Here is a 27,694-nt window from a genome sequence, read left to right as displayed (position 1 = left end):
CATTAGTTGTCATCGTTGCTGGAGGAGCAGTAGCAGTTGTAGCAGCAGAAGCAGCTGGGGCAAGAGAAAGTGGCAGAAGAAAGCATGTTGCTGGCAGAATCCACAGAAGTGGGAGGAAAGAAAGGAAGCCAGGATTTTCCATCAGCCTATTCCAGTTACCAGTCCTGGGTTAGTCCTTTTCCCCCATAGTCTGGATTGCAGAGGGTGCGCAGCGGAAAGCATATTATAAGATTTACAAGCTTATCCCCATGTGAACCTGATTGCAGAGATCCCGCAGTGAGAAGCGTGCAGAGGACCTTGCCTGGGGGCTTACATGCGCCAGGGGGGGTTGTGCTGAGCCAAACTCTGTGCCTGTGAAGTGGGACCGAAGGCAGCATGCTGAGAGAAGTGTGCCCGGTCGAGAAATCTGCTTATTTGGGGGTCGTGGAGAGCCGAACTCTGTGTCTTTGAAGTGAGACCGAAGGCAGCTTGCTGAGAGAAGTGTGCTTGGTCGAGGAATCAACATGTTTGAAGTCCTGAAGTCTGTGAAAGGGTCACAAGAAGTTATACGCCTCACATTTCTGACCCCTCACAGATAGCTGCGGTACAATACATAAGTATGTTTATAAGATTCCTATTCAGGGTTCCACAGTGGAGAATCTTAGCTTTTCTTCTGATTATTTGTGGACCTTTCAAACTTGCAATTTCACACCATCTGCAGTCTGACAATAGTAACTTGTTTGGAATATTTGATGAATATGGGGATTTAAATACGATTGTCTGTTTAAATGTCTTTATTGATTTAGTAGAAATATAGCCATTAATAATCACAATTTGACATCAAGTGTAAACGTTCGATACATGAAATGAAAGAAATGTGATAGTGATGAAAAACATATTAAACGTATAAGAACATGCACTGTTTACTGTTTATAGTAAAGACATTAATGTTTACAAATATTAATAAATCCATATTTCTCTGCCAAAACTTTACATACATATTCCACATTCTCTTTATATACTTTTTACATTTTCAAATAAAGATTGGACGAATCTTAGAATGTATCAATATATTTGACATTGCTCTATATTTTCATCGAAGTATAAATAATTAGAAACATTTTAATAAAGCAAATACAAGAACACATTGATATAAGAGCAACATATGTCAATCTTAGTGCACCAACAATAAATAATAATAGAACAAAGTCTTAGACTTCTAACAACCTTTATACAAAATGTTCAAAAGAGGAAGCAAAGTAAGACATTGTCACATTCATCCTCACATGCTCAAGATCTGTGTGGTATTGGAAATGGGAGGCAGAGGAGTTCGTCAATCTAACACATTTTCATTATGCCTTTCTAGTATAAAAAATCCTCAAGAGTTTCCAATTCCATATTTGAGAATTTTTAGAATGTACGCTACGATCCTTCACATAGATCTAGGGGTTCATTTTCCAAGTCCCACTGATTGGTAAACATGTCAGTAAAAGTGTAGGAACACTTTTACAACCATGTTCCCGTATCTGCAGAAATGTCTTCAATGTGTCAGGTGGACCTTGGGAGCAGTACAGACTTTACATATCCACCTGCATTTCCAGATTCACCTGTCAAATCTGTCTGCTTTTCCCGACAGCGTGCATTTTAATTCCAATGGCATCTGCCTGAATTTACCATCTGGTAAAAGCAGATGGATTACAAAGGAATGCATTGTAAATGCCTTTTGCAATTGTTAATTGTGGGAGGCAAGTGCACTTTTCACAAAAAGAGCAAAAGTGATTTTGCATAGGTTTTACTCTTCACTGTTCTCCTAAATGATGGAAATAGGAAAAATTGCCTGGAGATAACCTTTTGCACTTAGGTGCAACTGCAGGTGCCATGCACTCTTTAATTAAAAATGTCCACTCTTACTTTTATTTATGTTTACTGTTTTTAAGTTTCTGAATAAAAAAGAAATTAGGAAAGTTATACCTAATTGTAATTCTACATTTAATCAGACTTTATGATACTGATCTACTTAAATAACAAGTGTGAGAAACATGAAGGTGTCTCCCTGACTAATCCCCGGGGGTCTGTCATCCAGGTGGCCAGGGCACGCCCATCGCTATTGGATCCAGTCCCTGGGGGTGAACCAGTGATCGAGGATCGCCTGGATGGGGGCTCCTCAGGGAGTGGAAGTGGGACACCGACGGTTGAGATGCAGTATCTCCCTTCTTTTCTGGCAACTTTTCCCCAACCTACCACGTAGGATAAACAAGCACTTTACCCCCCCTTTTCTGACACGAACACTTTCGCACATTACAAAGGACGACAGACTAACACTTGAGCTATTTACCTAACATGTCCCAGCACCAGGGTCAGGCAAAGTCAGGCAATTGACTAGAACCACACAAACCCGACGGCGCTTTCCCTTCCCCACAGGTCTACAAGGTAGAGCAGAAGAGCACAATACGATTAAGGCAGACCGGACGTCCAGGAAGCTAACTCAGCACAGCAGTTCAAGAGGAGGAGAAAGACTGTGCATACCGAGAGGGTGACAAAGAGAGAAGCAACCTTGCCTTTCTGACCATGTCCAAGACACCTCCATAGAATTAATCGTAAGACCATGAACAATAGCCAGCATATGTTGCAGCAGATGTCTGCAGTACCCAAGACCCTCCTCCTCTGATAACCAAGCCAGGGATAGATGCTTGTCTCCGTGGTACCAACCTTGATTCCGAGGAGAAAGAAAGAGAAGCGGTTCCTCACAGCCGGTGAGTCGAGGGGAGAGTCAATAAGAAAACGAACTATGTTGAACGAAAAGTAGCAAATTGATAATTGAACTTTGAAAACATAAAGAGCGATTGATGTGAAAGGGGGAAACCCAGCAACAGAGGAGTCCGGCACCACGAAGGGTGCTCACTCAGGAAAGACAATTAGGCAAGGGTAAAGTAAAAGTTCCATCCCAGCAAAAGCGCACGTGGAGATGATTCCTTACAGGACACCTGTTTTTGCAAATAACGACATGAGAGGGACCTGACTGAACACAGCAGAGGATAGTGTTTGGATGTGATTCTTTACAGGGCACCTATGTCCATATTATTCCCATGAGATGGACCTGACATACGTAGATGGTAGTTTTGGGGGTGATTCCTTAGAGTACGCTTCAAGTATGGAATCTGTTAATGCATCAAGAATTTAATAGCCTTGAAAAAGACATTGGGCTTCATTACGAGTCACCCAGTATGGAAATAACGGTGGTGGTAACCCCGCCGCCACTGTTGTTTCCATACCGGGTGATCTTGCAGGCGGAGGTGTCATTCCCGCCAGGTCTGACCTGGCGGGTTTATCACCACCCACCTGCAGGCGGATGTGGAAACACCGGCACCATCCTATGGGACTCAATGGTAATGGGGATTTACCAGATTCCACCTCTGGAATTCCCGGGTCACCGGGGTCGTATTGACCCGGTAATTCCGGGAATCACGGAGGCGGAATGGTAAAACGAGTCCGGCGGTAACCTTACGGAATTTCAGGCACGGTTACCGCCGGACTCGTAATGAGGCCCATTGTGTCGAAACACGTATGTCTGGTCTTTTGCACAAGAAAATAAACTGGACTTAACAATCCCTCTTAAGACTATATGAGTTTTAACTCAAGCATTACTAAAAACCGAATAATCTTTTGTAAAACATGTTGTAGAGCTGCATTTACCATGCGCAAAGTGCGAGGGGTATTCTTCTTTGCTCACTCAGGAAACTCTGGGCGTTTACCCAATTATTGAAACTACCAAAACCAGAAGGCCTTCGGAAAGGCGAGAAGAGGGGTCAAAGTGGTCATACAGGGGTCTTGTAGAAATCCTCTGCACAGTCGAAAGTCTTTGACCGACGGCATAGTGAAGCTAAGGGAAGTGAATCCTGCATTGTAAGAGTTGAATAAGTAAAGGTAAGATTGACAGATTGGCAAATGTGAACCCAAGCGAGGGATGCTGACAAAAGGAGACGAAGTCAAGTCCCGAAATACAGTGTGTTGACAAGGGTGAAACCGGCTGAGGGATGTCCACAGTTAACTGTTGAAAAAGACATTAAGGCCCTCATTCCGACTCAGGCGTTAAGGGGTTTACGGCGCCGTAAACGGCGCCGACCCTTAACGCCTGATTACAAGGTTCCCTTTGCGGGATGGCTTTTAACGGCTGCTTTTTTGCAGCCGTTAAAATCCATGCCGCAAAGGGACCTTGGCGATAATTACGGCACCGTAATTTACGGTGCCGTAATTATCGCCTTTCCCCATTCCCATTATGCCCTATGGGGCGAAAATGGGAATGGGGAAGGGTAAAATGGGAAATGGGGATTTACCGCCCCACTCACCTTGGAATGGGGCAGTAAATCCGCCAACCACCATGGCGTAAATGTAGTTTACGCCATGGTGGTAAGGGTACGACCCAGGTGGTAACTTACCGCCTGGGTCGCAATGAGGGCCTAAGAGTCGTGAAAGTCACAAGGAAAATTGTGTTGAAAGCCATAGGGGGTCATTACGACCCAGGCGCTAATTGCGCCAACTTTACCACCTTCGAATACCAGTTGGACTAACTCAGCCTTTTATCCTGTGGACGACAATTAATAAACATCACCCAGTTGAGCAAGGATAACTCCTATTAGAAACCACCAACGACTTTTCATTATGTTCAAGAAATCCATCACACAACCCACCAGATAAGCCAAAGCCTTCCCCTTCATCCACCTATTTGAACATTCTTGAATTCCCCCAGCACTTCCCCCAGCATCCTAAACCCTGCCAAAAAGAGAACAGCGGAATGCGCATGTGTCTAGAGGTGTCTGTTTCCTGTGTAAGTAAGGAATGTCACCTTTATTTAAAAATATAAAACATTTCTAGAAAAGATACAGATACGTCAGAGAACAAATATCCATGTAAACAATGGCAACAAAACAGACATCTTAAGCATGTTTCAATCAGTATTAATTTAAACATCATAATACTTAAAACACATCAAACAAAAATAAAATGAAAGAAAGGCGTAGATAATACACTTTTCTCCCTTAGAGAGCAAGCACAAAAATTGTTCTTACAGTAAAAGCTTTCTCATTCGATAACTTTGAAATGAGACGGTCAAGTCAAAAATGTCTTATGTCTGAGATTCGCATGCCGAGAACTACATAACATTTCTGTAAATTAACATAATGCAGACAAAATAATAGAATATCAACTAGCATTTCAGGTGACTCATTTAATACAGATCTCCACCTTTTGGTTTTAGAAGCAAGAGGCAACATATTTATTTTAATTTGTTTGCTCAATGGCGTAGCCTTGATCAATCTTTCACAATTCTGAAATTATTTTAACAGGTGATCCCATTTGATTGGCAAATGCGTGATTTTCACCACTTCCCTACCGACAGAGTAAATTGCCCCAATAGGTTTTTGTAAATGACTGAATATCCCAAGAGAGGCAAGGTTTCTGGAAACTTCTACCACAAGCCTATCTGGAGTTCCAAATCCATATTTCTCTTGTGAGAAGGTGTATTCAAGTGACCAACTCTTCGAAGACCATCCACCACTTTTTTATTTAATGTTAAGCCTGGGGTCCCCAAATTCTCACCCACATCAAAAGTGGGGCTAATTTGATGCTATGCTCTATGTAACTGGGGTCCATCTCCAAATGTATGGGATATGCCAACGCTGATTTTGGTAGGTGGAAAATCTGTCTAAGGAATGTATTTTATCCCCAGACCCAATCAACATAAGTAGCTACTGACATGGATTTGGCCTCCTGTGCCTGTAACAGATCATCTCTAAGCAATCCCATCTGCTCTATAATTAAACTGTGCAATAGTTCCATTAAGAAAAAAAAAAACTTTCATGGCTTGTGATTCAATGTGTGGTACCTGAGTATTTCAATTCCTAATAGTGCTCCCAAATATTGAAATGTATTGCTCCATTGCACTGAGCCGCTATGTGTAGTTATTTTTGGTTAATATTTACATATTGAATGGCTCATAGACATGACACAGGATTTAGAGTAATTGGCCAACGGATCACGAGCTTCCATACATTCTTTATGTACATCTAATAATTTCTGCAGAGCCGCATGGTGCAGACATTAAGAACAACATCATCTGCATATTCTAGTACTGGGATAAATTGTCTTCCAATACATGTATCGCCCTTTACATTGTAGTGTAAAGAAATCTGCCATTTTTCCAGAAGTGAATCAGGATCTCATTTAAAGTTTATGTTCTGTGGTTTTCCACTATTGTATCCCAGAGGAAACTGTAGGAATGTCCACTGTTGGCCATTTCACCAGTGGACAATTTGGAAGCCATCACTATCATGTAGGGTGCCTGACAGATTGGCCGCTCGTGGAATAGCTGCCTGTGGACATTCCGCAACCATTCCTCTTAAAGTCTTAGCTTTAAATTAGGTGGTAAAGAAGCAGATTGTAGCTACCCCTCCATAGTGAAAGCAACATGGATGGCAATTTGCAACCCCAATGTAGACCTAGTAAGGACTCAAAAGCATCTGTATCCTCACCATTTGCGCCATCGCAAACATGCGATCTAAAATCAGAATGCATATTGGCCAAAAAGGTGAATAATTCTCAGTGGAAGACAAGCTCGTGGATAATGCCTCAAAGTGTATTATGTCTGATGCAATCAAAGAGAATGCATAGCTCCGTAACACAGAGCTATACATGACCTTTAAAAACGGACACATGTATTCCTTACTAACATGAGGGTTAATATTGGGACATTGCGTCTCATACCGTTTCCTGAACCCATTCAGAAATAATATTATTCTCATCAGTCCAGGAATTAAGCCTTGTGTAAATAACCCTCTGTGAGGTACCAGACGTAAGGCTCGTACACAAGGGTGGCATGTCTTTGGGTATAGACTTGTATGGCTAACAAAAGGTTGGGAAAAGGCCTCTCTATCCCTAAATCTAAGAGGGGCTTCCCTGCCTCAAAAGAACTCGTGAAAACAGTCAGGATGTCCAAAAGGTGTCAGTTCCAGTCACGTCCCCAAAACCCATTTCTGTCCCTCACTCTATAAACTAACACAATGGTGCAAGGATGATCTCACTCTAAAGAAAAAAGTGTTCATCAAGCAAACGTAAATGTTCTCAGGCAGTCAGGCTTCCAAAGGATTAAAAAAAAAATGTTCAAGAAATAGTATTCCAATATTAGGGGGCTGTGCCTTTCCCCTAGACTTCAAAAGGGACACATGTCTTTCCAATCTCTTCTTATAAAACACAAAGTAGTCTTCCAAACAATACTACAACACGCTTCTCAGTCTTAGGATTTTTAAACCCCTTCTTTTCCAGCTTTCTTTTTGGGGTGCAAATCCCAGACTTGCAATAATTGAGGGATTTTGGTGTACTCTCCTGTCAAGACCCAGTTATTTCTTATATTCGCCTTCTTTCTCATGTAGGGCTCAAACGCCTGTTATTAACTGCTTATCTTTGGGATCCCAGACCCCTGTGTCCTTAGTCTCTCTTTTGGATGCAGGTCCCAGACTCGCAATACAACTTCGGGCTCATTTGGTGTAATCTCCTGCCAAACGCAGCATTTGACTCCCTTATGTGGTCTACTTCACCTGGGTGTGGGTCTCAGACTAGCAATTGCTGTCCACAATAGCCTGGTTCACTCTCATGCAAGCCAGCATTTATTTTATCGTTTGCTTACTTGTTATGCATTCATTTGCCACATATCCATTATGGTTGGGGTAACAACTCCCCTGGTTTTCCGTATTTCTCTCAGTGTGTTAGACCAAAATGTTCTCGGACCCTTATCTAGTAATGTTGTGCTTTTCTCGGTTTCCCCGGGCCTCCTCTTCCTTCCCACCAGCCTGCGTACCTTTGTTCTCGGTTTGCATCCTCTGGGGTGTGGGATTCCATCCTGAAGCTCCTTTAGCCCTCGCGTTTGTTCTCGCTTCGGTTTCTCATTCACAGCATTCCACGTTCTCCTTGCAGTTGACCCTTGCCTCCGCAATGCTGAGAACACGCTAAGATGCTCTTGTGTCCATTCAGTAAGTGAGCTTCTTAGAAGCCGGCTTGCAGGATACGTTTGCTCTCTCTCCTTCCCCGTCAGACTGCGTCTTCTCTCCGTGTCGGTCTTGTGTCTCTGTGTTCCATTCTCCAGCTGGCAGTTACGTTTCTCTGTTCACAGCAACTCAGAGGGGTTTCCCTCTGCTTCTCAGCTGTACTACATTTAAAGGAAAGGGAGTTATCCTAAACAATTGAGATTCCCAAAAGAACTAGACTGCTCACTTTGGTTTACCAGGGTGATCTTCATCCTCGTAGTCCTCTTCCGCGTCTCAGTACATGGTCAGATATAATAAGCAATACTGGTTTGCATTTTACTCTACATGAATGAATTAGTTGGAGTTGTTTCACAGTAAAACACATCACGGTAGATGGGAGGGGAATTTAATTCCTGACAAGGGGTTAAAGAAATTACAGCAGGATTATACTGTGTCTCTGGACGTTTCTGGTCCTCAGTCCCATAAGGGGGTTCCCTTCGCAGGTGATCCTCCCTCTGTGCACATACCCTAGGGGGATTATTGTACTGTGGACGCACAGCCCCGGCCCCCTGGGAAAGGTCTCACCTTAGAAGAGAAGGGACGATATCCTCAGATTCGTCTCACCTCCCAAAGAGTTTTGCCACACCATTAGGAGTGTGATAAGTCTATAACATGATGCAACACAATACAATATCTTGAGTGTCTATAACATCTTGGGTTGACTCAATCCTCTTTTTAAAATTGGATAGATTATAGCCATTTTCCAGACAGATGGAATCACTTTTGACTCGATTACTGCCTGGAGGAGTCTAAGTGAAATCAGTCCCCAGACTGAGATACCAGACATATAAATATCAATAAAGAAGAAGTCAGGCCGGGGTCATTTGTAGAAAATAAAAATTACATTTTGTCCTCTCAGTGAAGACCAAAGTGATTCTTCATACAGATTTCACTAGTAGATTTAACTTATCAGAATGGGACCTTCATAGAGTCATAAACGTCAACTCTATACGAGGGCCAAACCTCGCTAACAGTGGCTTTGTTCAGGTGAAGAGCTTTAGAGATCAACACCTAAAGAATCTTGGGGGTCTTTAGCCTCACTCGCTTGAGTTAGTTCTTTTGCTGTTTCAATGCATAATTCAAGCCCCAGATTCATTCTAGCTTCAGCATTAATCTCCCTCATGCGGATTGTCTCTTAGAAGCAACATGATTGAGATGTCCTCACCCCGATACACAAGTTATCTGATTGTAGTCTTTGAAAGGGCCCTTTATAGGTCTTCATAGAAATAATAATGGGGAAAGACTTTGTAATATTTGGAAAGCCATCAGCCCATAGTCAAAGGTTGCCTCCTAATTGATGAGATGTTCAAGTTCACAAATAACCAAATTAATTATCCTTTGTTGTGGGAGATTGGGTGCCAGAGTGTTCCAGCACAGCCTTCTTCTATTCACATATATCACACGTGGAAAAGGTATTTTCTTATGAATGTGCTGGAACTTAGTACCCCAGGAGATTTTCAATATCAATGGATGGTGATGGCTATCCATGCGGGCAACGACCACCATATCTATTACTCCAAACCACCAAATCTATTACTCCAAACAAGCTCAATGTAGGTACCAGAAACTGATGCTCAGGCATTAGAAAAGGCAAAATGGGTCTGCTCGTCCGATTGGACACACCCATTAATGAAGCGGAAGCTCATTGTTTATAAAAATGAAAAAAATAATTGTCCTTTAAATTTAGAATGTGAGCCCAAACATTCTGAAGCTGTATCTGCTTTTAAGTCCAGTTCTCTGTGCTGGTTTTAGGTTTCTAGCCAATCCTGATTTCTTTCACATGGTTTTGGATGTTCTTAAGGGGATGCTCATCCAGTCCTCGTTTTTTTCTTTGCATTCTGGTACTTGCAGTCCTGGATTGTAATATGAAGAACAGAATTACAAGACCCAGAATGCAAAGGAAAAAAAATAGGACTGGGTGAGCATCTTCTGAATGTCTTCGGAAATCCTCTCCTTCATGCATGCCAAAGTTGTTCTGAGGCAGCAGACACTGATACCAGCAGTAACTAATTACACCAAGAATCATACATTCAAGGATATATTATATACATTTTAGCACACACTCCGGGCGCCCTCTGAATGATGGGGCTAGCAGGGATATGTGGAACCTTTTAGTGGACACCCTGCAATGTGATATGGAACTTGCCCAAGTGTTACAAGTTAAACAGAAGCAGAAAACACTGTAAACGTATACATTTTTCTTACAGAAGTTAAAATGATGTCATCAACCACAGTAAAAGTAGTATTCCTATTGGTCAACATAGAATGATACATCAGTTGTTCACTGAAAGCACCAATAAATCAGTCCAATGATTATCTGATGTGCCAATGAGTGGACTCAATTCATAGGAGATTCTTACGAATGGTACAGGATGCCAGATGCAGTTTTTTGCGCACAAATTCTGGCCATTGGTAACAAATGTGCTGGCGTCTCTGAGAACGATGTCTTGACGCTTGAGGCACTCCTCGATGTGATAATGTGCAGCATTTCTAGGGCAATATGTCGGCTGATTGCTTGTCCAAACATTTCTTACAACAACCAGCTAAGACACTGCCAAAGAAACACTCACAGCCAGTGTGGGAGAGAGGGAGGTGGAATCAGCATTACAGGGTGTGGTGGAGAGCCTTCTTCCTCCTCTGGTACATTATCCCCTTCCCTCGAGGGAACCTAAAGGGCTGCTTCGCCCTCTTCATGAACGCCTTGTGACAGCAAGACAGAAGCAGCGGCCTCTTTGAGTCTGTATATTGCTTGGCTGGCGTTTTATCAAAGGCTTGGGCCAGGGGCTGTGGCCTCCTTTATCTCATTGAAGAACCTGTAGAGGATAAAATATTCCAGTCCATCGAACAAAAGAGAAGATTCAAACCATATGTGAATAGCCAGACAAGTACACTACAGGGAAAGTGGAGGGGTTCAGGGGGGCACAGGTACATTTAGCAAAGGGACCCATTTCTACACACGTTGCTAGACAGCGCCAGTCCTCTTGAGCTCCATGGTGTTTCTCAGATTGGCTGCAAATATCCCTGAAATTAAAGAAAAATCGCATTACCGACTTGCATGGATACATTCTAGAAGAAAATATGATTTTCCTGCCACTGTTGATTTACAGTTTGTATCTGGTATAGTTCACATGGTGTGCTTATGCTCATCTAGCGGTTTGGTCCAGGTATATCACTTATTTTTCTGCCAATATTTGTAGTAATGAAAGTTCATCTTATTTGTTATGTTAAAGCATTTGTAGAGCGCAACATTCACAAAGAAGGGCATCAAGGCACTATTTAATCAATACATTGTTACGTTTAGTATTATTTTGTAGATGTGACTTTTTCTTTTACTCTTTAAGGGGAAATTGAGTGGGCTGCATGTGAACCTACAATATACACAAGCTGCAGAACGACTGCTACTGCTAAGCAAAGAGTTTCTCTTGCAGGAAAGATCTTGTTGCAGATTCTCAGGCTGTTCATAGGTGAACCAGCAGTACTTAAAGCATCTTGGGTGGGGGTGACAGCTTGGAACAGCATTAAATAGATTCTTTGAAATAGTCATTCTCACCTGTGTGTCTGTTCATGTTGTAACATCAAGATCATGCTTTGTGAAAGTAAATATTGAACTCCACCTAGGAGCAATGTGGCCATGTGTGCAACAGTTGTGGTCTGTGATGATGTGCCTTACTGGCTTGTTTATGACATTCTTGAATGCATTGCACAATCCATGCTACCAATCCAACCTTACTGACTGCATTCCCTTGACGTTGTTTGCTAACAGTAATACGCATCGGACTATTATACCTTGATTTCTTAGCCGTATCTGGGTGACACGCGCCTTTCATGTGGATGTTTAATGTGTGTACACTTCTTTCAGCTTTACCTTGTGGTTGCCTAAAGAAAGCCAGGAGTTCAGTGTTTGGATTGCAGAAATCACCTTTGGTGAGACTTGTGAATAACTTTCCTTTGTGAATTACTGGTAAAGGTTTATCTACTCATAGCACAAACAGTTTCCCGACTCTGCAAATAGAGGCTATACATCTTATAAATGACACTTTAAGAGTTAAAACATGATATTTTTATGCATTTGCTCAAACAGGGATAGCACCAGTCTATGCTATTTAGAATGAAATCGCCAACATGGCCCTTGCGTGGTGTTATTTGTGTTTTGTATTTATTGAGGGTACAGAACGTTTCACCCAGAAACACTTAAACGATGCAGATAAGCTGATCTTTAAACTCCTTTAAGACTGATATTTTCCACCATGACAACCTGTTCCACGAGTCTTAGCAACAAGTGCAGGCGTCCCACTTCTATGACCCCAGGAGCAAGCTGCTAAATTCATGGTCATTAGATTTACACTGTAACATAAGCGGCTCCCTGCTGGCACATCATCATTTGCACTGCACGGTGCAAATGTAAAGGACACAAGGCGGCATGAATGCGTGAACACTGCCGTTTCCCCTTCACATTTGCACACTGCAGTGCAAAGTGAGTAAACTCTGCCTGGCCTTCTCGCGTGCCAGGCAGCATTTACTTTTCATTATGAGTGCTGCTTGCCATGCTTGCATGGCAAGTGGGGACTCACAGTTACAATTAAACCCCTCCCCCCCGACAAGTTTCATTTCAATCCATGGTAAGCAGTGTTCCTAATTGAAATGAAACCATCCCGACTTGCAAGCAGGTCAGGGAGGATTTAATTGTACAAGCCCCCTGCCACGTGAGCATGGCAAGTGGCACGTACAAGGGATCCCTATGGGTTCTGCCTGCTTTATGCTCGTGCATAAAGCCAGCAGACCCCTTTCTAGATATCCAGCATTTGTGCCGGCACAAAAATCCATGCTGGCGCAGATGCTGGAGCATTTATATGGTGGAGATGAAGGGAGGGCAGAAACACAATTTGTGTTCCACCCCTCCTCTCCGCCATACAAATAGTTGACAAAGAGCTGTTGCATTACAGCTCTATCTAAAATGAGCCCTCTTGTGTGTATTATCTTGTTGGAAACATATCAGTATCTTGGAAGATGTCATAATTTTGCTCAAGGTTGTATCAAAGTTGTTAGTGTAAAGGAAAGAGCAATGGCCTTGTGCCAAATGATTAATTGTACATTTCCCTTGGACCCTTCTTGTGACTGCCTTTATGTAAAATCTTGCATTATTTCATTTCAAGGAGTTATTTTACAGGTGATCCGTTTCTCCACCGCACCACAGGATATTCTACGCTGGGTGTGGCTTCTTAAGAACCTCCCCCTTCCCCCACCTTCAACGTCCTGAGGACCCTTCCATGCACTTGCGCGTTCTCAATGTCACTGGGCCTAGTAAGATTGTTGTTTTGTTCTCCCCTGTCCCCCTCCCTTGCCTTGTCGCGCTCTGAAACACTTGTGTACGAGCTTGATAGAATTTAAATATCAATCAATCAATTTAATCTTCTTGTGAACCAGTCTTGTTCGTATGTACCTCATGCCTCAAAGACCTCTTTGAAGGCATACACTTTTTTGTGCTTGGTTCATTACAACCTTTTCACCAACAATTAAATTACAATACCAATGAAAGTAAAAAACAAAACAGTCAAATATTACACACATAGTTATACAATTCCTGAATAAATGGCAAGATTAAAAAAGGGTAAAAAAAAGAATGTAGGAAATTACAGAAATATATTGTAAACTTAAAATCGCTGATTAAAAGTATACTTTCAAGTTACTTATAGGTAATTAATCATCACAATTATTAAGGCTGTTTCATTACCATTTAGAATCCTTAGACAGAATTCTTTCAATTGGAGAGTTCGTTCATTATGTAAAAAATGATTAAAAAACTCAATCGGATTACGTGCAAAGCAGTGCAATCAATAAACAAGTGCTCTAAAGTTTCAACATAAAAAAACAGTATCTTCACAATCTATTTTCTCTTGGCACCTTCTGACGGCATCCAATTATCTCCATGGTTGGGTACAATTTACGTTTAAAATGTATAGAAAGCCTACCATCCATTTTTTGCTGGGGAAATTACTTAGATATTTAGGCAAAGGTTTTAGTGCCTTTTCATTTGCCACAATGTAGGAAAATAATGTATGTTTACAGGCCAATTTCCTTGTTTGCTTCCAGTCCCAAATCTGTAACTTTCTCTATACACTGGAAGGATTTTAAAGAAGATCCAGCATAGTTAGATTTAGAGATTCCAATATAGTTACCCAATCCTGAATCCAACTATTAAGTGCAATGGACGCCATAGACTGCATGAGATTGTATTTATCAGTATACAAAGAATTGGCAGGAGGATCTAAAATATTTCTTCATAAGGACAGTTCTTCCAACTAATGGTGGCCTGGATTGAAAGAAGACCAGGTTCATAACTGAGAGTCACAATGGTAACTGCATTCGGTAAATTCATTACTCTTTTCCAAAATATAGATTCTAATTGAAGTCAATGGAGGTCCTTACGACCTTGGAGGTAGCCATGCCGCTATTTGCGGCATGGCTACCCCCATTCCGGGTACCGGGTACGGGTTTCTGGAACGGGGAAATACCGGGCCATTCCGACCTTGGAGGGTCCGGTATTTCCCCACTCCAGGAACCCATCACCATTCCCATTCGAGACCCCATAGGGCTCAATGGGAATGGGGAGCATGCTAACAACGGGCCCGTTAATGATGGGCCCATTGTTAGCATGCTGGTCTGCTCGCGGGACCCGCTAAGGATGCCTGGTAAAACCAGGCATCCTTAGCGGGTCCCACAAGCAAGCCTCTGAATGCGGCAATAGGGGGTTAATGGGGCCGGCGGCTCTACCGGCCGTGTTAACCCCCTACCGCCAGGGTCGTAATGACCCCCAATGAATTTTGAGTTTGCTAGGATGCACTTCAGCACCATACATTTTTTTACAGAGCATTTGTCGGATGTAGAATCGTATGGTAGGAATGAGCGAAAAAAATCAAGCAAATGTTCTGTTAATTCTTTTCATATGAGCCGCTAGTGAAGCAGCACGAAGACAGAGCTTACCCATGCTGTCTTTGGAGTTAATAATCCCATTGATGGTATAAACCAGATATTTGCATTTGTCAACTTTCCCAATGATGACCCCATTTAGAGACCACAGAAACAAAATATTGAATGGTCATTCAATTGAATATAGGTTTACAGAGAATTGAAGCAGCACTGAAGGTAATTGGAGTTTGGTCTATGAGAACTACGTCATCTGCATAGGCTAGGCAATGAAAATAGATGCCAGCTATGCAAGGAAGAAAGGCCTTAGAGGGACACTGGGCTGACACAAGGTTGGCTATGTAAATGTTAAACAATTCTACAGCCAAAACGTAGCCCTGTTGCAGCCCTCTAAATGTAGTAATAGGACAAGACAGTCTGCCATCAGAACTTAGCTGCACTTGCACCTTGGAATCTGCATGGATGTCTCCGTAAATAGCATCCAAATGAGGTGGGCACAACCAGTTCGTCAATTTTCCCCATAATTGTTCTCTGGTGACCCCATCCAATGCTGAGGTCAGGTCAATAAAGGCTAGAAGGATAGGATGACCCAACCGATTTACCTCTGTCTGCAAGAGTGAGTATGAGGCCATTGAGATTCGTACCCAATCTTTTCCTAACCCCAGAATTGGCTTTATCGATGATGAACTTTTGACGCATCCAGTTTTTTAGATTAGCTAAAATCAAGGCTGAATAAACTTTACTGGCCGAGGTCAGAAGGGCTATAGGCTGATAACTGTCAAGCGATAATCTATCACCCTTTTTAAACAGGGGAATTAGATGCAACAATTTCCATGATGGCGATATTAACTCATGACTAATTATTTAGTCAAATAGAGTTTTGAGAATCAAGCTCCATGAAGACGAACCCCCTTTCAAAATGACCTGGGCCTTAGAAGATTTCAAGCTTTAAATTATTAGTTCAATGTCTTCAACGACAACATTCAGATCATCATAATATTTGGGTAGGAACCAATCTGGGTTTAGAGAAGAGGTGATAGGGGCATATACATCCATGAAATAGTTACACCAAATGGATTCTGCAATGGGATTAACTTGAGATTCGGTTTGTAGCATATCTGATTTATTCATGATGTCCTCAAAGCAATGTGTGTTGTTAAATGAAAGAGACTGTAGCATTATTTCTGTGTCCCTTTGCAAAATAAGATGCTTGCTGGCTTTAAGCCAATCTTTAAATATTTGCTTAATGTGTTTACGTACTACTATGATGTTAAATTGCTTGTTCGTTGATGCAGACGCAAGTTGTCTTCACATCTCCATTTTCTTTTGCTGGACAATTGCATCGTAAGCATGTTGCTTTATTGGCTACAAGTCTGTATTTTGTAGTGATTTTGTGTATAAATGTATTCATAGTATCAGAGAAATTGCTAGGAGAAGAATTACAGCTATTAAGCCAGGTACATAAACTGACCCTTAAAGTGCATGTCTGTTGATTTAATAAATAAATGTTCTTAGGGTTCAATTTAATTTGTCTCCTTGCATTGTTGTTACTCAATATTTCATTAGGGGAACCCCTGAGCCAACTGCAATTATTCAAATCAATTGATAATTGAAGTGCAAGGTGATCACTAGGAGAGGTATCTACAAATGAAATATTCGTACATTTATCAAACAATGTTTGTGAGGTGAAGATATTATCCAAAGTTCCAGAGGAACTCCCTATTTTCCAAGTTGGCTGAAACGATAGGTCACCTCTTAAGTTGCCATTTAATTTTAGTAAGCCCCATAAATTCATAAACTGCATTCAGACCTAACCTTTACTCAATTCTGGAGTCTTATTGTGGTTAGCAGGAGCAGCTATGGGAAGTTGATAGATATCTAAACAAAGGCCATTTAGATCAACACCAATTAAATTATTACTAGCCGATCCCGGCTTAACATACACCATTCTAGCATATCTAAAAAGGTCAATATCGGTTGATAATTTATAGGGTCACTTCTGTCCCCCTTCTAAAATATCGTAATTACCACTGATTGCTTCTAGGAAGGGGGCGTAAGTCCCTGTGATGTATTAATGGTCATTGAAAAGGCTAAACATTTAGGTAACTGTCTTCTTTTGAATTTTAAAGGCATATTTGTATGAGATGGCATGAGAGGTATGCGCAGTATAAGAACAGTATCTAAGTTCCACTGATTACACATGTCTCTATGATGTGTCTTTGTAGATGCGCAATTGTCAGCCTTATCCCATTAACGATTATTTGAATTAAGGAAAAAAGACGTAGAAACCCAGGACGGGCTGGATTTTCGTGCCTGATTGATATACTTCTTCACTAAAACAATCAAAATAGCAGGGAGGGAGGGGGGCACAGACCCGCCATGTTGGTGGTTGCGGACCTCTCTGCGCTATTTACAAGTCATGCCATATGATCATCTTAGTGGGGAATTTAGAACTGTAATGCGCGGTGCTGCTGACACGTCATCCTACAAGGATCACCAGTGTGGTATAGTCTGACATATTTAGCAAGCCCCATCAGTTATGGTGAGTTTACAAAAACATGAGAAACTATTCTACCTGAAATGTGAGAGGAGACTGGTCCGTTTCAGCTAACAAACCACACGCCCCGCAGCCCTACCCACTAGCCATCCTTGGAAGTTCACTTTCAGTTCGAACCACTCAGAAATGCATCATGGGAATGCAAATTATTTCAAGAGCATGCTTTTTGCTGCATACAATTGTCAGAATAAGGGAAACATGAAAATCCTGGCTCCTCTGTGAACATGTGGCATCTAGACAGCTCCCTTCACAGGAACAGAAGGACTGCGGTTCACCACTGAGAGACTGATTTGCAAATACTCCCCTCCCCCACCCCTCCTTGCAAGTGCCTGGTCAACAAGGCTTGATGAAAACCCACCTCAAATGATAAACAAACCTGCCACCTTGAGTCATGTCCTTAGTAGCTCGTCCTGTTACTCTCTGTCAGCTCTTTTACTTGTAGATATGTTTCCCCTTTAAAAAAGCCTGCTTTACAAAACCAGAATGCAAGGGCTGGATGAGTTACTTAAACCTAAATGGGACAAGTGAAGACCTATATAACACCTACTCAAAGAAGATCCCTGCACAGGTGTCCAAGTGCAACTGTGCTCCTTACTCAATTAACAGGAGCAACCACAACTCTTGCTTCAACCTATAGGTAGGCAGCCACCTCATCTCAAAGCCAGCACAATGTCTACCAGCATACAAATCCAGCAGGTGAAGCACTGCTGGAAAAACAAAGCCAGCACTCACTGTAGAACTCCTTCACTCCAGTGCGGCATGTCATTTCATCTACTTAAATGGCACTTAGTCCCGCTAAAAGACCAAGAATGCCCCAAAGTACACCTGCAAATGTTGGCTAAGTAGGGCACTGTCTCCACAGCAGCTCAGTGCACGATACAAAGGACTAGTTCATGCATTCTCAGTTCTGTCTGGACTGGGGATCAACAATTTCCTATGCATGATGTGTGCCCCTGCACAGTAGTTGATGAACCCCCGCAGCTTTTTAGAGTGGAATACAATGAGCAGGTCTCCCAGCAGGTGTGATTTAGTCTCTTATGTATGCATATGGGGTTGCCCCGTTCCACCTTAAGAGAGTAAAGTCAGCAAAAACAGAGAGTTTGGGAATGGATTGTTGGAAGCGGACGACTTCCAGAGGAGCTAGCACTGGCTTAAGAGCGCCCCAGTTCTCACAGCGTCACTGTCACCCCAAAAGGTACCTGCCATGGCTGCAGAGCTACAGGGTGTGGCGCAAAAGCCACTGCGCTCCTCTTGTAACCTAAGAAGTGGAGCCCACTCTCAGCTGAGTGTGTCCTCGGGGTCACCCAGCCATCTAACCAAAAGACTGTAAAACAGGTCAAATGGGGGTTTTCTGGCCCTTTGAAGCCGCAGTGCGGGCCTCTTGGTGCATGGGTGCCAGTTCTGTTTACTGCAGCTGCCTGAACCCTGCCGCTGTTTTGCCATGTCAACACACTTACCGTGTCACAGAGCACCTACAGGTATCCAATAACGGCACCCTGCCAACTTCTACACTCCTAGACTCAAGTGATGACTTACTAACCTATATCAACCAATCCATCCCACCGGCTCTTGCCTCCAATGGCCAGCCTAACACTCCGGTACACCAGCATGAATGGTGGCCAACCCACCGATCTCCCATAAACAACCCTGCCGCAGATCAGAGACAAAAAGGAGGAAGCGAAAAATGGACTTGCCTGAAAAACTACTTTTGAAAATGTGTCTTTGGCGAAATCAAATTCCTCTCGACAACTCTGTTCTGCTTATCTTCAAGTCTCTGTCACAGGGAGGCAGTGGGAAGGTGGGTGCAGCAAAATAAAGAGGTCTGCCTTTGCTTAGTTACAAACATAATGGGCCTCATTACACGCTAGGCGGTGGACCAAGGTGCTGTTAGCACCTTGGTCCATGCCGGTAAAATACTGGCACCGCCTTGGAGGAAAGGGGAATTACCACCCTATTCCAAGGTTGGTGGGGCGGTAATTCCCCCTTCCCCCATTGCCCTTCCCCATTCCCATTTTTTCCCCATAGGTCATAATAGGAATGGGGAAGGCGCTAATTATGGTACCGCAAATTGCGGTACCGTAATTAGCTCCCTGGGTCCCTTTGCGGGTTGGTTTTTAACGCCTGCAAAAAGCAGGCGTTAAAGTACCAACCCGCAAAGGGGCCTCGTAGTAAGGCGGTAAAGGTTAACGGTCACCGGTACCATTAACAGTGACCGTTAACCCTTACCGCCTTCCGTGTAATGAGGCACAAGACTTTCTTTTAAATGTTGTGCATAATTTGCCTTCAGACCTCCCCCGCTTGCTCTGCAATGCAAGTTCAATTCAGGCAATTGAAGTTGCAGCCCACAACTTCACAGCTAAACCCAACGAAAAGGTTTGACGCTGAGTTAGTCCAACTGTACAATGACAACAAATCCGGGTTTGGGTACCTTTATTGGACGACCCATAAATATTATGCTGAGATGGTAAAATGCGTACTCTCTGCAAGTCCCACAGACGTCTTCGTCAGATGGTGGCCGCGTGATAAAATGAGCAAAACACATGGTACTGGCATATCTTTTACTAAGAATCCAAAAAACATACGCATAGCCTGCACTCCCCAGACGGCCCCTTCTCTGCACGGCAATACAAGTGGGATAAGAGCTGGCACATATTGGCACCATAGGAAACTCCAGCAGCGGCGGGGAATGACCTTTTCAGCAGGACAGCTTTATTCAGCCGTGCTTTACATGTAATGTGTTCAAACATACAAGCACAAGGAGTCTAATACATGAGACCCAGAGTCCCAGTCAGCATGAAATAGGATCCGGGGTACTGTAGTGAAATACACACATGTAAGATTCAAAAGTATGCAATCTGCTGAAAAGACGTGCTGTTACGCCTTCCCCACATAGTCCAAGGCTGGTCGCGGGTACAGTATGCTTCAAATGCCATCGTTTTCACCAACCCCCAGGTATTTCGAGGTACAATACTTTTCCTCGCCTCGCTGGCACCCACAAGCATGCAATTACCGGCAGCGATTGCCATGCCCAAATCGGCCCAGAATGGCACGTGCAGCGGTGTGTTCAAACAAAACAATTGTCAGAGGGATGTGCCTGTTTTTGCGGCCTCCGTGCAGTGCCAGGGCCATACAGTAATTACGTATGCCTACTAGCCTGCATATGGTGGAACCAACACAGAAATGTCCCCAAAGTTTCCCTCTGTGAATGTCCACTTTCACCCTCATGCTTCTCAGTGCAATGATCTGTTTCCCCTGCTGGAGTGCAGCATTGGCTACTGTTAGCACAGTTTAATAATGGGCACCACATAGTTGAGCCCAGACACCCAATGTTGGTGCTCCTGAAAGTTTAATTTCCCATTGCTTCTGGATTTGAGAATTGTTTCCCAGTGGGTGCGTGTCCACTAAATGGTATTGATTTTGGCTGAGACGAAACCTAAAAATTCAAAATCTAGCCAGTAGATGACAGTGTTGTCTAAGGCATTTAAACCAATTACGGGCGTCAATCTGAAATAACGAACCTGTATTTTATGTACATTGAGGACAAAGTGATCAGGCTAAAAATAAATAAAAGCAGTTCACAAAAGGATATTCGAAGAAAAAGAGCCACTCTTCTTTTTTTAAAAAAATATGACTGCTGGTGTGGACCTAGTGAGCCCCAGAGAAAATGGCTGGCTACACCAAGAGCTGCCGAACTTGAGCCACGCCTTTTACCGGAAATCCTCTTTTAAACGGACAACTCCTCGAAAGTGAAACTGAGCCGCACTGAAGACCTAGACTGCAGGGCGACAACTGAGGTTGCCATGACATATGAGGTTTCCCTGAGATCGGTGCCCGTCAGTGGAGCAATGGCATTGAGCTGAACCGGCTTCAGCCCCGCCCCCACTCCTACCCGAAATGGTGGGCTATGTTGACTCGACCTGACTGCTCTACAGAACAGGACACAGACGTTAAACGGTGTCTGGGCTTCACTGTTAACAAAGTCAATTACTAACAAAGCATTTTACTGTTAGCGCCTGCATTCATATGAATACATTAAATCGTGATGTGGGGTTAGTATTTGCCTGCCACACCAGTGATTAGAAGGGTAGCGAGGGGGCAGGAAACCGCTCATTCTCGCAGCAGTCCTTAAGTAGGGTCTTTTAGACGTAAAGGAGAGCGTTAACTGCTTGTAACATTGAAGCTGCACTAGAATAGTCTCATTAGAATGTGTAAATAAGTTAGACACCCCCCACACAAATACGTTTACCCCTTTCCCACCATCTCTGAAGTTAGCGCCTCTCCCAACATTTTAAGGGTTCCCCCCGCCACCTTGAAATTAAGGTTTTGTTGGGCCCTTGGCACCGATGTCCCAGTAGCACGGGCCTGAGAGCGAGGGCGCTCCATAACGAACGCTGTCACCACAGGCGCGGATGCCAGCCTGACTGGACGCTGGAGGGCCTTGATGGTTTAGCTAGAATAGATACACGCCCCAGGGGCTGATTTCCTAGGCAAATCCCTAACAGAGCAGGGAATGCAGAGAGGCCTAAGTGAGGATGGATTCTCAGGATCAGGTCGAGGCTGGTGGCAGAAAAGGCAAGCGTCGTCTGAATTGGCAGTCCGTGGGGAGAGCTGCTGCTTCTTCCTGCCTGCAACAGACTTGTGTAATGGGGCGAGGATGGATTTGACACCTGAATTTACCACTGCGGTGGTATGCCTTTCAGAGCTTCTATGGCGAGGAACATGCCTTTCTAGTGCCCGGATTTAGCCTGGAGACTCCGGGTTTCCACGCTCTTCTCGGGTCTCAGGGATTTCTTGCCTAGCAACTAGGACCAAACCGCCATGTGATTGACTACAAACAGGCTGCAATTGGCGAATCAGGTGGCGGTCAGGACAGAGACACAGTATAGCGAGCAAATCCCACCCATATCTCCAGAACCACATGGTAATGTTTGCCTTTATTTTTTAAACATGTTAGAGTGGCGGGTGGCCGCAGTCTTGCTTGGATAAGGGTGTGGCTCCAGGTGGCGCATATCTCTGGCTTTTTGTTTTCGAAATTACACCGTTGTGGGGAGGAACTCAACCGGGCACTGAGGGTAGTCAGGGACGCCATCTGAACATTGCTCCCCGACCTGCGCACAGCAGCGGGTGTGTCAGATAGTGGTCGACCATGAGATGGTGGAGATAGGAGGGCAGCACTGGAGGAGTGAGATCGCTTCATCCCCTAGAATGAGCCCAATTGCACACCTGGCCTTTAAATGGCCACACTTGGCCATCGCATGCTCAAGCAGGACAAGTTCCTAAAGATTTGAAAAAAAACCTGGCTGGTTTGCCTTTGCGTGGCTTTCTCTGGCGTGAAGGGATACATTCATCGTGGCGGAGAGACGGTTTCTAAAGCATCAAAGGCATGGCTCTGTCAACTGCAACGTAGAAAGACCAGGTCCAAGAATTTGGACGACAAACTGCAAGTCAGTGGACCCAGTCAAGAGGGATAGGGAATGTGCGCTGAAAGAAAGGCATTCCTTGATGCAAATAATGGCGGTTGATGTCTCCTCACATCTGACGTGGAGGAACTATGCATGGATCTGGGCGTGGTCAACACGAGAATTGATGAAGCGGAGACCAGAATACCACATCTTGAAGATGAGGCAGCCACACGAAGCAGTAGAGCCCTCCCAATCACTGCAAAAAAGGACACCATCTGACCATGAATCGATAGAATGGGAATATAATGTCACAATTCTTGTGGTCCTGGTGAGGGCGGAGGGTGGCAGGATTCATCTTAAACCAGTTGAAGGAGATCCTTTAATTGGACAACAGTACCCGGCGAGGGTCAATCAGAATCTAACAAACATTCTGATTGGCCATCGCCGGGGCTTTACCTGATCGGGAATCCCTCAGCCAGGATTCTTTTAGTTTGTTCCCGGCGAGGGGGCGTGGCAGCCCCTCAGCCAATGAGGAGGCTCGAAACAGTGCAATCCCCGCTCCGACCCTCCACACGGCTGGAGGCTGCCATCCTCCCCCGCTGGGGATTCAGGTATTTTCTTTCTTCCTCGCCCCTCCCTTGCAAACAATCCCCTCCCTGCCCTTCCAACTCCACTTACCTTCGTTTTCTCCTTTTTCGGGAGCGAACGTGCTGGGAACACTTCTGACCCCAGCACGTCTGCTCCCGATGGCCGCCATGGAAAGGGAAAACTAACTCCGTTTTCCTTTCCCCGGCGGCCATTTCTTTGAACATTTTTTTTCTGTTCTGAAACGCTGTAGCGTTTCAGAACAGAAAAAATGGTTTTAGTACCCTGGTCTTGCGGGCCGGGGTACTTATAGCAATAAGCCCCGAGCCACGGGGGCATTACCTGATTCAGTAATGCCCCCACGGCTTGGGTCTTATTGCTGAATTAGTGATCCTGCAGAACTAGACAGGGAGCATTGGTCGTTTGGACCCTGGCCTGCCTTGGGTATATCCCTGAGGCACCCCATTATCGGTTTTCTTCACTAGTCTGAAGGAAAAGTTCATGCCAGTGGCGAAGGGTTTAGGGTGAGATTTCATGGGTTGGTCACAAGATCAAATTCTTTTCAATTCTGGCTCTTGGTACCCTGAGACACAGAAATGTACAGAAGCAAGGATTAATCTAACCTCCTGCAAAGTTCGACACACATGGGGATTTGTCCTGTTATATTTTAGTTGTGCCAACGCCATCCATATAACTTCGTCTCCAGCAGAGGAGGACTCCAGCCTACAGAGTGGGTGTTCCCAAGAAAAGTCCCATTCAGGGGAGAAGAACTCTGTTGCTAATAAAGTTCCAAACAAAATCCACAATGTTTTCTCTAAGCAGAAGACTCCCGGCCAAACCACCAAGCAACTTGGTGAGTAATTAATTGGGTGACAAAATCCTACCACCAAAGCACACAAAGAGCCTACTTATCGGACATCCACTCCGCCAAGCATGAGGAACCCCTGCAATTGTTTTCCCGGAATATTAATGAGATTAACAACACAAATAGAAGGACAAAAATGTTCACCTCTATAGAATACTCTGACGGGGATGTTGCATTATTCCAGGAGACCCATTTACAGAGTCAATAATGTCAAAACTGGCAAAGATGGGGGAAATTGGCTGCTACTTCATACTGACCGTAGGCAAGGAAATCAGCGTGGCAACATTGCTCCAACGGACTGCCCTATTTCAAGGGAAGAACTTGGTGGTGGACCTAAGGTGCTAATTGGTTGCGCCATTGTCGCGATGGCGAGCTAGGATTTTGTATTTATGTCAGCAGAGAGCTGAACGCAGGTGTTTGACATTTTTTCAGTCCATCCAGAGATTACTGAATGCTTCTCCAGACCGCTGGCTGGTTTTTAGGCACATCTGGAATGAGGTTCTGGGTCCTACTCTGGGCAGACCAAGAGTCCAGAAGCACCTCTCGATGCCAGGCCGATGACCTTTTCAACTACTCGGATGAGGGAAGCTATTAATCTCACTGCTACACTTTCCAGTGCCCTCGCTACCTCCGATTTTCCCATATCAACATCATTTCTATCAGTGGAATGCCACGCCAAGGTTCTATGTCATTTAATCGCCTGCAATTTCATCCCCTGTTATTTTAACGTGCACATTCTAACAAAAACGCTCATTGTTTATTTTTGGGGGGTTACCCCCCAAAATCCCCTCACCCACTTATTTTTAGCTATTCCCTACACCCACAAACCCGTATCTGTCCTTTCCCACCACCCCCCCAAAACATTTGATGTGCATATTCGTTGTAATATACACGTTAAAATGTCAGGGGATGAAGTTGCAGGCAATGAAAGGACGTCATACCCACCCCAACACCTCATGAAGTACAGTTCCCTGCTGGAGCTTTGCCATATCATGCTCTATTCACTTTTAGGCTTAAATTGTAGGCCAAACTGTAGCGCCATTCGAGCTGGAAATATAATGAAGGCTTCTTTATTTACGGCTGAGCCGAGAGTCACCTTAACTGAATACATGACCCTGAATGACACCAGTGAAATCAGCAAGCAAATGCTTTGGGATGCCGCAAAGGCGGTACTCAGGGGAATAGCAATTGAGAAATGTTCCAGGATTAAAGAAGCTGGACAGAGCCCAAAGAAACGCTCCGGAATCACCTTCAAAGACACTAGAACAAGACTATAGGGCGGATCCCCATCGGGACACACGGCAGGCACTCAATGAAAGCGAAATTTGAACTGCATGAGTTATTCAAAGTTAATGCGCTATTTCACATTAAAAAATAAATCTGTACTTTAACTGATCATAGGAATAAAACAGACAGAATGATGGCTCCTCTTATCAAAAAGAAACAACTCCACATCGTAGCACTCCAAACTAATGGCAGGAAGCCCACCAGAGCCCAACCTGCAATCAATGAGACTATAAAGTCCTTTCACTTGAGCCTATAAACTTCTGAATCTAGTGAATCCACACGTCTCTGTTCCTAGGCTGTCCAACATGGCTGCCTCCACTACTTCCATCACTCAAGAGGAAGTAGTGGAGGCGATATCAACTCTCAAAAAGGGAAAGGTGCCACGGCTGGATGGGCTTTGCCTCCGAGAGCTTTCATGAGATCCCGAAACCATACCTCCGGAGACTATGTTCATCTCGACCGAGGCAGGAACCAGACACTGAAGCTGAAAATACTGTGGTTGTTCCTAAACCCGGCAAGGATTCCCTGGAATGTGGGGGTTACTTGCCAATGTTCCTCCTGGGCATTGACTGCTTCCAACGCTGCTGTAGACACAACATATATTGAGACAATGTGGGGTGCATTGCCCTTTGAGTCTCCCACTTCCCATGAGCAGCCTGGGGCACATTATAGAGAGCCCATCCACTCTTCCAGTCAAGCCTACCCTGGTGCTTATAGCTGCGAAGAGGAGCCCTGACAGAAATTGGGGTTGATAACCAACTTCCACACTGGATACAGGTTCTGTACAAGGACCCCAAGGTGAGACTTGCCAGGGGAGGTTCCCGGTTTGCCCCATTCCTCTTAGAGAGGGGCAGCGGGCAAGGACGTCCTCTGTCACCTCTGCTCTTTGCCATCGCCTTTTAACCTCTGAACAGCCGGGTCAGGGAGAACCTGCTCATTGTAGGCACAATTTGTGGGAGTAAGTGTGTACACTACTTCTTTACGGGGATAACATGTTGTTCAATTAAGACCCCAAGATAGATTTCCAAAACATTTTTGATCACACCTTCAGCTGTGGCAACCTCTCTGAATATTAGATTAATTGGGGAAAATCTGAAATGCCCTCAAGAATCACATTTTGCGCCTCGATCGGGCCACTATTACAAAGGTTCGGCTTATGGATGTCATGGCCTATTTGGGCTTCAAAGTCCAGAGATCTGTAACCACCATGAGGCCTTTGGTCTAATACAGGAATGGATGTGATTTTTGACACACGTTTCCAGTCTCAATGATCAGAGATTTGTTTTGAGTAAAGTGGTGTCCCTCCTTTAAATGTTACACCCTTTCACTATGCTTTACCGGAAGACATCGCCTTTGTAGTTTAAGAAAATGATGAACTATTGTTCAGCTATCTCTTGCATGGAGACCCTGCAAAAATTAAACTACAAACTCTTCATAAGGATGAAAATAAAAAAGGGCTGAGGGTCCCGATGGCGAAGATAAACGTATGGGCTCCATCGCAGCCACAGGGAGGCCTCTGTGGGCACAAGGGAAAGACATCCTTCTTTAGTTATTTAGCTTTGAGCTTAAGTAACCAAGGTCACTCTCTCTACTGAGAGCTAACGCTGTTTTGTTACACACCAGGGAGGAATGGAAGGCTATTCACAAAAAAAAGAGGCGACGCCTCTGGGCCACACCCTAAGCACACCTTTAAAGAACAGCAATCACTGCCAACTGCACCAAGCATTCGCCTACTGGCAAGCCTGGCAGCTAAGAGGTCTGACACCTGTTTCAAATGCACTCGAGTCCTTGGCAGATCTGAGCAGCGAGGGGACTTCCGGCCCATTGCATAAACGCCAGCATTGAGAGGAGTTCCTGCCAAAGGCTTAAGAGAAGATATGGCAGGTCCTGCGCATGCGTGTTTCTCCTGAGGGAGCGTGGGAAGGAGGACCGATTGTAATTATAATTGGTTATTTATAACGCGCTTAATACCCAGAAGCGCCGACCCGGGGATCGAAACTTTGTTGCTCTGTGCGCGCGT

The 27,694-nt window shown here is 44.2% G+C and overlaps 1 long non-coding RNA gene across 1 annotated transcript in view; it reads right to left on the bottom strand.

The window, feature by feature from the left end:
* Nucleotides 1–755: 755 nt before the first annotated feature.
* LOC138472063 (uncharacterized) overlaps nucleotides 756–27,694 on the bottom strand; it is a 32,806-nt gene continuing 5,867 nt past the window's right edge. The window contains exon 2 of the long non-coding RNA XR_011268555.1: nucleotides 756–11,075. This is a non-coding gene — a long non-coding RNA (uncharacterized lncRNA). The remainder of the gene's footprint in view (nucleotides 11,076–27,694) is intronic.

This window comes from Ambystoma mexicanum, chromosome 8 (genome assembly GCF_040938575.1).
Source record: "Ambystoma mexicanum isolate Mex_15411 chromosome 8, UKY_AmexF1_1, whole genome shotgun sequence".
In the NCBI taxonomy this organism is placed as follows: Eukaryota; Metazoa; Chordata; class Amphibia; order Caudata; family Ambystomatidae; genus Ambystoma; species Ambystoma mexicanum.
Note: the sequence above shows the minus strand (reverse complement) of the source record. Positions and strands in the feature narration are given on the sequence as shown.